General features: G+C 39.2%; 1 protein-coding gene and 1 long non-coding RNA gene across 4 annotated transcripts in view; one reads left to right on the top strand and one right to left on the bottom strand.

Annotated features, from left to right (window-relative positions):
- LOC145545401 (uncharacterized) overlaps window positions 1-5,809 on the bottom strand; it is a 95,583-nt gene extending 89,774 nt beyond the window's left edge. For both annotated transcript variants that reach the window (XR_014082047.1, XR_014082048.1), the window contains exons 1-2: window positions 5,693-5,809; window positions 4,607-4,795 (exon numbers count right to left, since the gene is read on the bottom strand). This is a non-coding gene — a long non-coding RNA (uncharacterized LOC145545401). The remainder of the gene's footprint in view (window positions 1-4,606; window positions 4,796-5,692) is intronic.
- The window catches only part of LOC145545399 (uncharacterized), a 234,556-nt gene that overhangs the window by 135,261 nt on the left and 83,344 nt on the right, over window positions 1-15,951 (top strand). The gene's annotated exons all lie outside the window — the stretch shown is intronic.

The following is a 15,951-nucleotide window of genomic DNA, read 5'->3' as shown; positions in this document are numbered from 1 at the left end:
GTGGCTGCAGGATGGTGGGAAGGTGCTCACTGATGAAAGGATCTGTTGGGCTGGCTCGCAGGGCAGGAGAGGATGTGATAGTTTTCAGAGCATGGGTAGAGTTGGTTTTTACAATGTAATATAAAGTATTATTCTAGGAAGCAACCATTGCAAAGTGTAGTAGTGCTATTGCAAATGTAGCTTAACTGGTTAAGCACATAGATTTTGAAATCAGGTCTGGATGCAGATTAGCGTTTATGATTCACTAGTGCTGTCATTGTGGGCTAATTACTTAACTTCTCTACACTGCTATGAAAGGAAGATAATAACTCCCACTCTTAGAGATGTTGCAAGGCTCAAGTGAGATGTAGTTTAATAATATCCCGTATATAGTTGGGGATATGTGACATCATACTCAAGTCCTAGTAAGCATTAAATGTAGGTGATGATAATAATAATTACTTAATATACTGTTTCCCTAAAGTATACCCAACAATAATATATTAATACTTGGAAATGTTAATAGGTATACTGTGAAAAAAAGTTTTGGAGGTCCCAAAGAACATCAATATACTAAAGGCTCTGTGTGGTTTTGCAGTAAAGAAATCAGTTTTGTTTAACCCAGCTTGTTCCAAATTTGAAGACAGAATCTTTTTTTCCCTTCTTTTGGAAAACTTACTGAACTTCCCCAGAACACTGTTGGGACCTTGTTGGTTTATGAAAATAATTTTCAGTTATGTGACTAGTTAAAAATATTTACCAGAAAGCAAAATGGGAGTTAGATATAAAGAAGCTTAAGCGTTAAACCTGACCTCAGTGAATATTGGACCGATGTAGCAGTTGGTTCTTGGCCTCTCTGGAGTCCAGGAGTAGAGAACATTGTCCAGGCCATCTGCTGTGAAGGGGCAGCATGTGGTGTGGTAGGGCATGCTTTTAAAGTTTGACTCAAATTTACTGTTCCAACTGCCAGCCTTACTTTTAAACAGAAGGCACTCAGAACTCTAAGTGGCAGCTCAGTGCCCTAAAGAAGAACCCTGAGCTCCTCACTGTCCTCAGGCCAAATCCTGACTCTTTTTTGCCAATCAGAGTGGCCACGTATTTTATGCTTTTGTTGGTTTGAGTTTGTTTTGTAGGAAACTGCGTGAAGCATAAGACAAGTTGGTCTATGCTGGTCTCAGTGTAGGAGAAGCTCCACACAGTGTTGCTTTTGAAAAGCAAAGTTAACAACTCAAAGAATATAGGATGGATTCCTAAAGCAGAATGACTCATAAAGAGACTTGGGTTTGGATGGCCAACCCTCTTGAACAACAGCTGACTGTTCATTTTAAGGGAAAGTTTACAGAGAGTTACACATAGTAGGTAGTAGATATGAAAGAGTGAAAAAGCAATGTCATGGTCATGTTTTGCAAGGAGAATACAGATATTTTTAACATGCTGAAGGATGTTTAGAATATTAAATTGATGTAATGTTAATATTGAGTCAATGGAAGGGAATTTGCAAGGGAAGAAGACACCAAATGACTTTAGTGATGACGTAGTCTGAACATCTTGCCGCTAAAAACATGTTTAGCCTCATGCACTATTTACAATAGCCAAGACATGAAAGCAATCCAAATGCTTATTGACAGATGAATGGATAAAGAAGAAGTCGTGTATATATAATGTAAAAAGAATGTAATAATGCCATTTGCAGCAACATGAATGGACCTAGAGATTATCATACTAAGTGAAGTCGGTCAAACAGAGGAAGACAAATATCAAATTATGTCATTTGTATGTGGAATCTAAAAAATGGTACAAATGAACTTATTTACAAAATAGAAATAGATTAACAGATATAGAAAACAAACTTATTGCTACCTAAGGGGTAAGGGAGTGGGGGGAGGGATAAATTAGGAGTTTGGGATTAGCAGATACAAATAAATAAATAACAAGGTCCTACTATATAACATGGGGAAGTATATTCAATATCCCATAATAAATTATCATGGAAAAAATCTGACAAAGGATACATATATATATAACTGAATCACTTTGCTGTACACCAGAAACTAACACAATATTATAAATTAACTATACTTCAATTAAAAAGCACATCTGTTTATTATATACTTTATATTAAACATGGGGCGTTGGAACTGAATGCTGCAAAAATAAACTATAAAAAATGAACTGAAATACTAAGAAATTAAATCCAGCAGCATCTGAAAGGAAGCCTACAGTCTGACCAAGTAAGTTTTACCATAGGAATGCAAGAAGTTATTAATAGGAAGTCTATAAATAAAATATATCATTTTAATAAATCAAAAGAGAAAAACTACATAATCATCTTAGCAGATGGTACCCATTTATGATTAAAAATATACTAAATTGGGAATAGAGAATAGTTCCTTAATAGTACTTAATAGAGATGAAGACATAGTAGAGTATTTTGATTAAAACTGGAAACAGGATAAAGATGTTCCGTATTTGTTTTAACTATTTTATATTTTCCTGGGGGTTTTAGCCACTGAAATAAGATAGGAAACAAATACCAATGTGATAATTAATTTTATGTCCACTTAGCTTGCCTGTAGTGCTGAGATGTTTGGTCAAACACCAGTTTAGATGTAGTTGTGAAGATATTTTTTAGATGACAATTAAGATTTAAATCAGTAAACTTTGAGTCAAGCAGATTACCCTCATAATGTGGATGGGCCCCATCCAATCAGTGGAAAGCTAAAAGAGAAAGTCAGAAGTCCCCAAGGGAAAGGGAATTCTGCAGTCTCCAGACTACTTTTGAACTCAAGACTGTATCAGATCTTTCCTGGGTCTCTGGCCTATTGGTCTGCCATGTGGATTTCAGATTTGCCAGACCCCACAACTGTATCAGCCACCTCCTTAAAGTAACTCTCTCTATATATAATACATTCACACACATACTATTGGTCTGTTTCTCTGGAGAACTTTAGCCAAAACAAATAATAACAGCTAACACCTAATGAAGGCTGTCTATGTACCAGGCAATGTTTTAAGGACTACCCATGTATGTATTAAGTAATTTAATCCTCACAATTACCCTAAAAGATAGGGTGATTTTTGTCCCTATTAGAAACTAATCAGAATGAAATTCTCTGAGGACTCATTGAATGTTCTAGGTTAATTAAGGGAGAAGATCGAAAAGCCTCAAGTTCCTGCCCTTTTTCTTTTAGGCAAGTGACTCAGCTGGCTTTTTCTAGGTAAGCTATCAGTGCTCTGAGACCATCCACTGATGGTGAAGTCAACCCTACTATCTTGGCAGTGCTTCTCAGGTGACTCAGTGGTAAAGAATCTGCCTGCAATGTGGGTTTGATCCCTGGGTTGGGAAGATCCCCTGAAGAAGAAAATGGCAACCCACTCCAATATTGTTGCCTGGAGAATCCCACAGAAATGAGCCTGGAGGGCGACAGTGCATGGGGTTGCAAGAGTTGGACATGACAACAGTTTTGGCAGTAGCCTAGTGCACTGGATGTGGCTTGGAAGGGGCAACATTTGGGAACCACTGCAGGGATTTGGCTTGTACTCTGACAATCCCTTATTAGTTTCCTATGGCTACTGTAACAAATTACCACTAACATGGTGGCTTAACCAACACAGGTTTATTACCTTACTGTTATGGAACTCAGGAGTCCTAAATTAGGGTGTTAGTTTTGAAAACTGCAGGGGAGAACCTATTTCCTTGGCTTTTCTTCTCCTAGAGGCCTCCTACTTTCTTTGGTTGATGTCCCTTTCCTCCATCTTGAAAGTTAGCAGCATAGTATTTTCAAATTTCTCTTTGACCTCTGTTTACATTGTCAATTGCTTCCTTTCTTGCTTCTGACCTTCCTGCTTCCCTCTTATAAGGACCTTTTCAATTTCTTTGAGCCCACTGAGATAATCTTCCCCCATCTCAAGATCTTTAAGTTAATCACAACTACAAAGTTTATTTTGCCATGGAAGGTAATGAATCCACAAATTTCAAGGATTAGAATATGAATATTTTAGGAGAGGGTATTATTCTGTGTACCATACATACTAACAATAGGTGAAAGATACATTCAAATCCTTCCTATAAAGAAGCATGCCTGCTAATGGAACGATAAAACCTGGCTTCTCAACTTATATTACAATCCCGAAAGATGTCACCCTTCAGTGTTCCCCCATTCCTGGATCTCTTGAGAAGCCTGTTGTACACCCCAGTTTTAGCAAAACTGTACCACAGGAAAACGGACTATCCTTGCAACAGTGCTTTCTAACATTTCTGTATACACATAATGTAAGATGCTTTTACAAAACTAGAAAGAAACATGGATCCAAATTTTTCTCATCTTAAGGACAAGCCTACCCTAAACATAAAAACAAAGACCAAATTTACAGTGACAAGATTAATAGCTATGACTTACTTAAAAATTCAAAACATAGAGGTTTTTAAAAAACATAGACTTCCAGTTTCTGGTGCCACATGTAAGGAGCTTGGAAGTTGCCACTCTGTCCAAACAAGTAAAAACCTGAACAAACTGAAAAACAAACCACTCTTCTTGGATCCATAACAGAGGGGAGGACACAGAGCAAACCGCTACCCCCAAAATTGGAGAAACAGATGGGCTGATAATACAGAGCTGTGGCTTACCTGAACAGAGGCCCAGGAGTGAAAACACCATGGAAACCAATGCTGTGGTGGGAACACCTGAACTGTAATTGACAAATTACTGGAGACTCAGTGTGGACAAGACTGACAATTAAAACTCCAGGAGAACCCAGACATAGAAGTGGTTCTCGCTTTTGTGGAGCTTGACCAGGTTCTCAGAGTAGGTGCTTCCTGCAAGGTGAGGAGAAAAGTAGCTGTTTTGAAATACACCAGAGCACTCAGTGCCTCTTAATAAGAGGAAACTTGCTAACTAGAGCCTAACCTGCTGGGATATTCTTATCAGAGCCTAACTGGCCTGAAGGAAAGGATATATCCATCTCCTGATGGCTCTAGCCTTCCACAAGGGAGAAGGGAAACATCCCACTTCAGCCCAATCTATCCATCCTGTCCCACCTGAGGGGGAGAAAAAAACTGAGAAACACATGTGAGGTTCACAGTTTAGAGGCCCAGGCTCACGAAAAAGCTGAGACCTAATCATAGGCTTACTGAAATGTAAGTCTGTGTTCCCAAACTCACCGTGAGGCTAAACAATATCAAAACGTCAGAGTTTGGAACAGAAAAAGGTTTGTTGGAGGGCCATGTGAAGAGATGGGTGGCTCATGCCTTAAAAAACCCCAAACTCCCCCAAAGCCTTCAGCAAAGCCCATTTCTAGGAAAGGGAAGGGAAGGGTGTGGTTAATTGTTGCACACTTCTTGGTGTCAGATCCTTTATTCTGGAGTCAGGTCATGGTCATGTAAACAATGTTCCTGTGAATCTCCACCAAACCAGTATTACTCTCTGCTCTGACAAGAAAGGGCAAGGTCCCCAGGCACAGCTTTCCCCCTCCGAGGTCCAGGTCCTGGCTAAGAGGAGAGAGATCTCAGCTGGCAGCTCCCTCATGGCCAGGTCCTCAGACCCTGCCCAGCCATCATCGCTGACGGAGCTTGGTGCCCAACCCAATTGGTCCTCAGGTCGCCCATATGGCAGGGACTAGGTCCCGCTGACTGCATCCTATGCAGACAGCTGCTGCCGTTAGGTCACAGAGGCAGGGATACGGGAGAGGTTCACTGCAGCCTTCATCCACTAACCTGAGGCCAGGTGAGCTGTAGGGCCCTGAGGAGGAGGCCAGGATCCATTTGTTACCTCACTCCTTAGCAGACTGCCATCATACCCTGACTGTAGATTGAGTTGCCTCACTAACCCTTGCTCACAGTTGGTTGCTTGGGGGCAGGGCCTGGCTCCAACCAATGGCTGAGCAGGAGCACTAATAGTTGCTCCTTGACAGTTGATTGCTTGGGGGGGGGGCCTGCTGCAGTGCTGACCAATGGCTGAGCAGGACCTCTAACCACTGCTTGTCAGGCATTAGTGGTTACCTGGTGACCATTGCCTGGTAATGGGTTGGGTGGTAATTGCTCTACTTTACTATGATAGGACTACAGAATGCTTCCCCCTGCGACCCGCAGCCTCTCAGTCACATTACTAAAGACTAATTCATAGCACTTCAATTCACCTGGTCCATCATATGTAGTTATCAAAAAGAAAAAGAAAAAACATACCAAAAGACAAGCAACACAATTTGAAGAGACAAGGAAAGGATCAGAACAAGTTGTGGCATGGATGTTGGAATTATCAAACAAGGAATTTAAAAATATGGTTAATTTTGATAAAGGCACTAATGGATAAAGTAGAGAGCACCCAAGAACGCACAGGTAGTGGAAGCAGAAAGATGAAAGTCTTAAGAAAGAACCAGATAGAAATGCTAGAGATCAAAAATATTGTCATATAAATGAAGAATACCTTTGATAGGCTTATTAGTAGACTGGACATAGCTGAGGAAAGAATCTCTGAACTTGAGGACGTATCAGTAGAAACCTGCAAAACTAAAAAGCAAATGGAACAAAGACTGAAAAAAATCCACAACATAATATTCAAGGACTGTGAAGCAACTATGAAAGGTTTAATGTACGCATAATGGGAACACCAGAAGGAGAAGAAAGAAAGAAACAGGAGAAATATCTGAAACAATGACTGAGAATTTCCTCCAAATTAATCTAAGTCACCAAACCACAGAATCAAGAAGTTCAGAGAACACCAAAACAATATAAATGCCAAAAAACAAAACCAAAAATCCCCTATACCTAGGTATATCATTTTCAAACTGCAAAAAAAATCAAAGATAGTCTTTAAAAAGCCAGAGGAAAACAAATAGAACATATAGAAGGGAACAAAGACAAGAGTTACATAGAATTTCTCCTCAGAAACCATGCAAGCCAGAGGAGAGTGGAATGAAGTATTTAAAGAGAAAAAAACTACTAACCTAGAAATTCATACCCTGTGAAATTATTCTTCAAAAGTGAAGGGGAAATAACGACTTTCTCAGACAAACAAGTTTGAGAGAATTTGTCACCAGTAGACCTGCTTAGCAATAAATGTTAAAAGAAGTTTCTTAGGGAGAAGGAAAATAACATAGGTCAGATCTACATAAAGAACATCAAAGGAGGAATAAGTGAAGGCAAAATATAAAATATTTGTTTTTCTTATTAATCTAACACATAAAAGCTTGTTCAAAATAATAATAGCAAAAGTGTATTTAATTATGGAGAAGGCAATGGCGCCCCACTCCAGTACTCTTGCCTGGAAAATCTCATGGACGGAGGAGCCACCTGGTAGGCTGCAGTCCATGGGGTCGCGAAGAGTCGGACGCGACTGAGTGACTTCACTTTCACTTTTCACTTTCATGCATTGGAGAAGGAAATGGCAACCCACTCCAATGTTCTTGCCTGGAGAGTCCCAGGGACGGCGGAGCCAGGTGGGCTGCCGTCTATGGGGTCGCACCGAGTCGGACACGACTGCGACTTAGGAGCAGCAGCAGCAGCAGCGTATATATAAGCATGCTTATAAGTATGATATATATTCATGCACACTTATGTACAAGAGAAATGAAAGACAGCAAAAATGCAAGCAACAGGTGAGAGGAATCAGCATTTTTTGTTATTATAAGTACTCATACTACTTGTAAAGTGTTATAGTGTTATTTGAGAGTGGACTTGGATTAATTGTAAGTGTATATTGCAAACTCTAAGGCAATCACTAAAAAAAAGGAAAAAATATATAACTGATATCCTAACAAAGGGGAAAAACAGAACAATATAAAATGCTTCATTAAAACTGCAAAAAACAGAAAAAGAGTGGAAGATAGAAATAATAAAGGAATAAGGGAACAAATAGAAAGTAGTAACAAATGTGGTAGATATTAATCAAGCTATATCATTAATCACTTTAAACATCAATGGTCTAAACACACCAATTCAAAGACAGAAATTGCCAGAGTGGATCAAAAAATAGATCAACTGTATGTTTCTACAAGAAACCCACTTTAAACATAAAAACATGTATATTAGAAGTACCTGGATGGAGAAAAATACACTATGCTAACACTAATCAAAAGAAAGCAAGAGTAGTTATATTAATTTCAGAGAGCAAATATCAAAGCAGGAAAGTTATCAGGGATAAAGAAGAGCGCTACCCAATGATAAAGGGGTCAATTCTCCAAGGAGACAACAGTCCTTAATATGTAAGTGCTTAACAAAAGGGTGTCAAACTACGTGAGGCAAAACCTGATAGACCTGCAAGGAGAGAGAGAGGAATCCGCTATCATAGTTGAAGACTTCAACACCCCTCTATCATAAATGGACAGACCCAGCAGAAAGAAAATCAGTAAGGACATAGTGAAGCTCAACAGTACCATCAATCATCTGGATACAATGGACATCTATGGACTACTTCGTCCAAGAACAGCACGGTAAGCATTCTTCTCAAGCTCACAAGAAAGATTCACCAAGATAGATGACATTCTGGGCCATAAAACACATCTTAACAAATTTAAAAGAATATAAATCATGCAATGCCTGCTCTCAGATGACAATGGAATTAAACTTGAGATACATAACAGAAAGAGAACTGAAAAATTCCAAAAATATGTGGAGGTTAAACATCTTACTTCTAAATAACACATGGATTAAAAAGCAGAAACACAATTAAAAGACAAAAAATAAACTAGAAAAACATTTACAAAATCTATAGCAAAGGGTTAATATATTTAATATATAAAAAGCAGTTACAAATTAATAAGGGAAAAAAGAAAACCCCCAAACGCAAAATGGGCAAAGAAATAGACACTTTGCGAGAGAAGATAACCAATGGCTCATACACCTGTGAAAATGCATAACCCCATAAGTATAAAGGGAATTTAAACTAGAATATCTGGACAAGTATAAAAATAAATAACAATTAATGCTGGAAAAAATGTGATAAAGGCTTTTTGGGTGCCTTTTTCACATTGTACTAGTACAAGTAGAAGTATGTGTGGTACAACACTGCTTGAGTTCTATTTTGCAATATGTATCAAAAACTCAGAAACTGTATACACTCAATGACCCAGAAATTCTGCTTAAAGAAATTTATCTGAAGGAAATTAGGAATACATGCAAAAATTGATCTGCAAAAATGTTCCACATTGTACATATTTTACATATATATGTAAATATACATTTACATATATATTTATATATGTATATATTATATATATATAAGCAAATAAGGGAAATTACCTGAATACTGGTTATTTATATTATGATTGGTTAACTATAGTGGTTAACTATACTATGACTAGCTATAAAATGGAATATAATGTCATTCCTTAAAATGAAATTTTATCCATTCAATCTTATTTATTATCAGATTGTATATCAGATCGTTTTTCCTCACCAAAAAGCAAAGACAAAGACTCTAACTGCTATACTCTTAGTGAAAGAGTTCATGGCACTCTTCTAAATGTTTGCTGATCAATTCAAATATAACAGCATGAGGGAAACAATTTTTAAAAAACAAGAAAAAATTTATAGAGAGTATTATGTAAAAACAAACAAAAGATTAGAAGGAAACACATCAAAATATTCATATAGATTATCACTAGGTGATGAGACTGAGGGCTATTTAAGTTTTTGGGTTTTTCTGTATATTTTACAATTTCCAAATTCATCACAGTGACCATGTATTAGAAAAATTTCAATAAATAGTAAAAATCTAAAAAAGAAGAGTAAAAGTGTGTTTGTCAAAATCATAACTTGTTCTCCCTGGTCTTTCTGAACTGGCTCCTCAAAGGGAACTGATAGAATCTGGGAACTTATCTGAAATACAGAATCTCTGCCTCACCCCACCACTGTAAGACTCTGAATTTTATCAAGATACTCAGGTAATTGGTATATATATTAACATCTGAGAAGCACTGTTTTAGGACATTCTCAACAGATCATTTCATAATAAATAAATTTATTAAAAAAAACCCAGATCATTTCATTACTACATTGGACTAGCTAATTGCTATCTCGATGCAGTATTTGGCATTCTGTACAAAGAGGTTAATAAGATTTCAAATATTTTTCTAGCACTGAAGTGACTCCCACACGTTTTTAGTAGTTTTGATGTCAATGATTCAGAAACACCAGAGTGAAATTTGCCTTTAAATGGGCCCTTGTCCTAACCTTTGCCGACAGGTTTACTCTGATTCAGCAGCTGCTTCCAACACACCCTGCTTTCTTTCACTCACCTCGTTGCCTCCATTTCTTCACCGCTGCAGTAACTACCTGATTCAGCATTTGCTCACCTGCTCAGTCACACTCATCATCTGCACGTTCCTGTTCCAAATAGTAAAATATGCTGTCACTTGGGAGACTGACCAAATCTGGATTTTAAAAAGCTTATTGATCTCACTTGGGGTTGGCTAGACAATAGTTAGTTCCTTTCATAGAGATTTATTTATTTGAATCATTGAACATTTACCAGGTACTTGATTAATAGGACAGCCCAATGACCTTGAAGATATTCTTAATGAAATGGCAGGGATGGCAGGGGTGGGGGAAGCATTCTGTAGAAATACCAGGCACTGAGCTGATGGAAGAGGTGCCTGGTATTCACTGGTGGAGTGATAATAATGCTTGGGGAAAGCCAGAAGAATTTGGAAAGGAGGTTATATCTATGACCCCAACCCCCACCCAAATGAAGTTACTTTCAAAGTAGATACATCCCGCAGCTGTGCCCACATTACTCTTTCAGTGTCATCTTCCCCAGAAGACTGATAATTGAATGATGGCATAAAGTGAGTGCTTAAGCCATATTTGTCAAATGAAGGGATATGATCTGAATCTTGGAGGGAAAGTTGGACTTGGTGGTGAGGGTGACTGGGGCTTCTCCAGGTCACAGGAACTAGAAGGCAAGAGGAACAGAACAATACAGCGTGTATAACTATTGCTGATACACCTTCTCCCAGCTGCCATCAGTGGATCCGGGAGACATTTCCATTTTGAAACACACTTTTCTGGACTGATCTACCATGGAATCCAGTCCCATCACTTCATGGCAAATATGGGGAAAAAATGGAAACAGTAACAAACTTTATTTTCTTGGGTGCCAAAATCATTGCAGATGATGACTGCAGTCCTGAAATTAAAAGATGCTTGCTCCTTGGAAGGAAAGCTATGACAAACCTAGGCAGCATATTAAAAAGCAGATATATTACTTTGCTGACAAATGTCCATATAGTTAAAGTGATGGTTTTTCCAGTAGACATGTATGGATGTGAGAGTTGGACTATAAAGAAGGCTGAGTGCCAAAGAATTGATGTTTTTGAACTGTGGCGCTGGAGAAGACTCTGGAGAGTCCCTTGGACTGCAAGGAGATCAAACTAGTCATTCCAAAGGAAATCAACTCTGAGCATTCATTGGAAGGACTGATGCTGATGCTGAACCTCCAATACTTTGGCCACCTGATGTGTAGAAGCCGACTCATTGGAAAAGACCCTGATGGTGGGAAAGATTGAGGGCAGGAGGAGAAGCGGGGGTGACAGAGGATGAGATGGTGGGATGGCATCATCAACTCAATGGACATGAGTTTGAACAAACTCCGGGAGATGGTGAAGGACAGGGAAGCCTGACGTGCTGCAGTTCATGGTGTTACAAAGAGTAGGACACGACTGAGCAACTGAACAACAACCATAGTTGATGTTGTGGACAGTAAAACCTTTAGGCAGTCAGCTGTGACAGATTTAAAGTTCAACTGCCAGCCACAAGCCCATCTCAGTGTGTGGTTCCCTCTTTCAAAGAAAGAGCGGTGACCGTGACTGTGCTGAAGTCTGCCCGGGCCTCCCTAGCAGGGCTTTTTTTTTTTTTTATTGGCTGTTTCCTTCAAAGCAGAGTGTGATCGTGCTCTGAATGAAAGACAGCACAGCTCAGAGTGTGGATCCCTAGAGCTTTCAGAAAACGTATCAGAGCTGCAGCACGACCAGGAAACCAGGAAATCGAAAAGCTAGGCTCCTGTCTCCAGCGCCCCCTCACCAGTTTCTCCATATTCTTTGGCATTGAACAGGTTGCTGTTGCTTTGGGGGAGGGTGACGTGCACAGTGACATTTGTATTAATGACTTCCTGACGACTGCCTTCTGTTTACCAAAGCATAACATGAAGGTGAAATTATTCCAGGAAATTTAAAGTGTCTGTGTGCCAAGGACAAAGAATTAACCAGGAACGGGAACTGCATCCTATGGCTGCAGGAAAGCAGCCCATCATCCAGCTCTGGGCGTCATCACCTTTGTCCAGTGGTTGGGGCAGTGGGCAGGTTTGACTGGACCGCCCAGGCAAGAAGGCGCTCCCTGTTTCTGAGTACAGCTCCAGCAGGAACTACAGAGGGAAGTCCACAGGATCTTGAATTGCTAAATTTCAGTATCCTGCTCCGTGTTGAAGACAGCCACTCCCCAGGGCCGTACCACCTTGCCCCAGGGCTCATGGCGCTTTGTCAGGCTTGAACTCCCAGTCACCCAAGAGAAATCACACCTTCAGTTTCAGCAGAGGTCATTGCCTTTGTACACCTGAGCAGGAGGCTGTGAAAAGAATATCTAAGATGCAGGCACCTGTGCTGAGCCCAAGGACATCACATAGCTCTTTGCCTCAGTCCCAAACCAAGTTCATTCAAACCTTTGGTGAAACTGGTTCCCCTTGTGTGTCAAGGCAATCTCTCTATTGAAGTCTGATGAGGTGTATAGAAACCAAGGTAGGGAGGAGGAGCTTTCTCAACTTATTCTTTGCCCAGAGGATTAAGAACCCATGCTCATTTCTCTTCAGTACACTGTAGTGTCATACAGTTCAAATATTTTTGGAGGATAGTTCCAAAAACCCGGTCATTGGTTGCTGGGAGTGGAATATAAAAGCTTCCTTTAATAGAAAACTACAGGCCAATATCACTGATGAACATAGACGCAAAAATCCTTAGTAAAATCCTAGCAAACAGAATCTAACAACATATTAAAAAGATCATACATCATGACCAAGTGGGCTTTATCCCTGGGATGCAAGGATTCTTCAATATCCGCAAATCAATCAATGTAATACACCACATTAACAAATTGAAAAATAAAAACCATATGATTATTTCAATAGATGTAGAGAAAGCCTTTGACAAAATTCAACATCCATTTATGATAAAAACCCTCCAAAAAGCAGGAATAGAAGGAACATACCTCAACATAGTAAAAGCTATATATGACAAACCCACGGCAAACATTATCCTAAATGGTGAAAAACTGAAAGCATTTTCCCTAAAATTAGGAACAAGACAAGGGTGCCCACTCTCACCACTACTATTCAACATAGTTTTGGAAGTTTTGGCCACAGCAATCAGAGCAGAAAAAGAAATAAAAGGAATCCAGATTGGAAAAGAAGAAGTAAAACTCTCACTGTTTGCAGATGACATGATCCTCTACATAGAAAACCCTAAAGACTCCACCAGAAAATTTCTAGAGCTAATCAATGAATATAGTAAAGTTGCAGGATATAAAATTAACACACAGAAATCCCTTGCATTCCTATACACTAACAACGAGAAAACAGAAAGAGAAATTAAGGATACCCATTCACCATCGCAACGGAAAGAATAAAATACTTAGGAATATATCTACCTAAAGAAACAAAAGACCTATATATAGAAAACTATAAAACACTGGTGCAAGAAATCAAAGAGGACACAAATCGATGGAGAAATACACCGTGTTCATGGATCAGAAGAATCAATAGAGTGAAAATGAGTATACTACCCAAAGCAATCTATAGATTCAATGCAATCCCTATCAAGATTCCAATGGAATTCTTCAGAGAACTAGAACAAATAATTTCACAATTTGTATGGAAATACAAAAAACCTTGAATAGCCAAAGCAATCTTGAGAAAGAAGAATGAAACTGGAGGAATCAACCTGCCTGACTTCAGGCTCTACTACAAAGCCACAGTCATCAAGACAGTATGGTACTGGCACAAGGACAGAAATATAGATCAATGGAACAAAATAGAAAGCCCAGAGATAAATCCACGCACCTATGGACACCTTATCTTTGACAAAGGAGGCAAGAATATACAATGGAGAAAAGACAATCTCTTTAACAAGTGGTGCTGGGAAAACTGGTCAAAAGACCACTTGTAAAAAAATGAAACTAGAACACTTTCTAACACCATACACAAAAATAAACTCAAAATGGATTAAAGATCTAAACGTAAGACCAGAAACTATAAAACTCCTAGAGGAAAACATAGGCAAAACACTCTCTGACATAAACCACAGCAGGATCCTCCATGACCCACCTCCCAGAATATTGGAAATAAAAGCAAAAATAAACAAATGGGACCTAATTAAAATTAAAAGCTTTTGCACAACAAAGGAAACTATAAGCAAGGTGAAAAGACAGTCTTTGGAATGGGAGAAAATAATAGCAAACGAAGCAAGGGACAAGCAGTTAATCTCAAAAATATACAAGCAACTCCTGCAGCTCAATTCCAGAAAAATAAACGACCCAATCAAAAAATGGGCCAAAGAACTAAACAGACATTTCTCCAAAGAAGACATACAGATGGCTAACAAACACATGAAAAGATGCTCAACATCACTCATTATCAGAGAAATGCAAATCAATACCACAATCAGGTACCATTTCACACCTGTCAGAATGGCTGCTATCCAAAAGACTACAAGCAATAAATGCTGGAGAGGGTGTGGAGAAAAGAGAACCCTCTTACACTGTTGGTGGGAATGCAAACTAGTACAGCCACTATGGAGAACAGTGTGGAGATTCCTCAAAAAACAGGGAATAGAACTGCCATATGACCCAGCAATCCCACTGCTGGGCATACACACTGAGGAAACCCAAACTGAAAGAGACACATGTACCCCAATGTTCATTGCAGCACTGTTTATAATAGCCAGGACATGGAAGCAGCCTAGATGCCCATCAACAGATGAATGGATAAGGAAGCTGTGGTACATATACACAATGGAATATTATTCAGCCATGAAAAAGAACACATTCCAATCAGTTCTAATGAGGTGGATGAAACTGGAGCCTATTATACAGAGTCAAGTAAGCCAGAAAGTAAAACACCAATACAGTATACTAACACATATATATGGTATTTAGTCAATCGGTAAAGATAACCCTGTATGCGAGACATCAAAAGAGACACAGATAAATAGAACAGTATTATGGACTCTATGGGAGAGGACGAGGGTGGGAGGATATGGGAGAATGGCATTGAAGCATGTAAATTATATGTGAAATGAATCGCCAGTCCAGTTTCGACGCGTGATACAGGGTGCTCGGGGCTGGTGCATCAGGATGACCCAGAGGGATGGGATGGGGAGGGAGGTGGAAGGGGGGTTCTGGAAGGGGAAAACATGTACACCCATGGTGGATTAATGTCAATGTATGGCAAAACCAATACAATATTATAAAGTTAAAAAATAGAAAATAAACTAATTAAAAAAAATAAAACATTTTATGTGTTCCTGAACATTTTTATACATTTGCAGTATCCTTGGGAAGACCCAACCTATTTTGGGAGGAGCCCTGTGGTCCATATTATGCCCCATTGATGCCAGGGGCATGAAGGGCGCTAATGAGAACTTTAACTGTGATGGACCCAGGGTTTTGGATTCTGGTGCCTTTCAAGCACCATAGAAACTTGTCTTCCCTGGTCATCTGAGGCCTGGAACGTTCCTGCCTCTGGAAAAGGTGCAGACAGCATGGTTTGGCAAATATACTTTTTTCTACATCTGGGACTCACATCTCAAGTTTTTTTCTGGAATCTTGGGTGCAATATCTTTCTTGGTTCAGTCTAAATATAACCTTCAGTAGGAAGAAGATGAATGCTTAGATAGTATAGCACTTGCTGAGGTTTAGAGGGGAAGAGATCTCATTTTTAGTAGACCATATAATTCAGGTTTTATACCACACATATTTGTTTATTCAGCTGC

Source organism: Giraffa tippelskirchi, chromosome 4, assembly GCF_054371585.1.
Source record: "Giraffa tippelskirchi isolate mGirTip1 chromosome 4, T2T-mGirTip1v1.2.pri, whole genome shotgun sequence".
NCBI lineage: Eukaryota > Metazoa > Chordata > Mammalia > Artiodactyla > Giraffidae > Giraffa > Giraffa tippelskirchi.
Note: the sequence above shows the minus strand (reverse complement) of the source record. Positions and strands in the feature narration are given on the sequence as shown.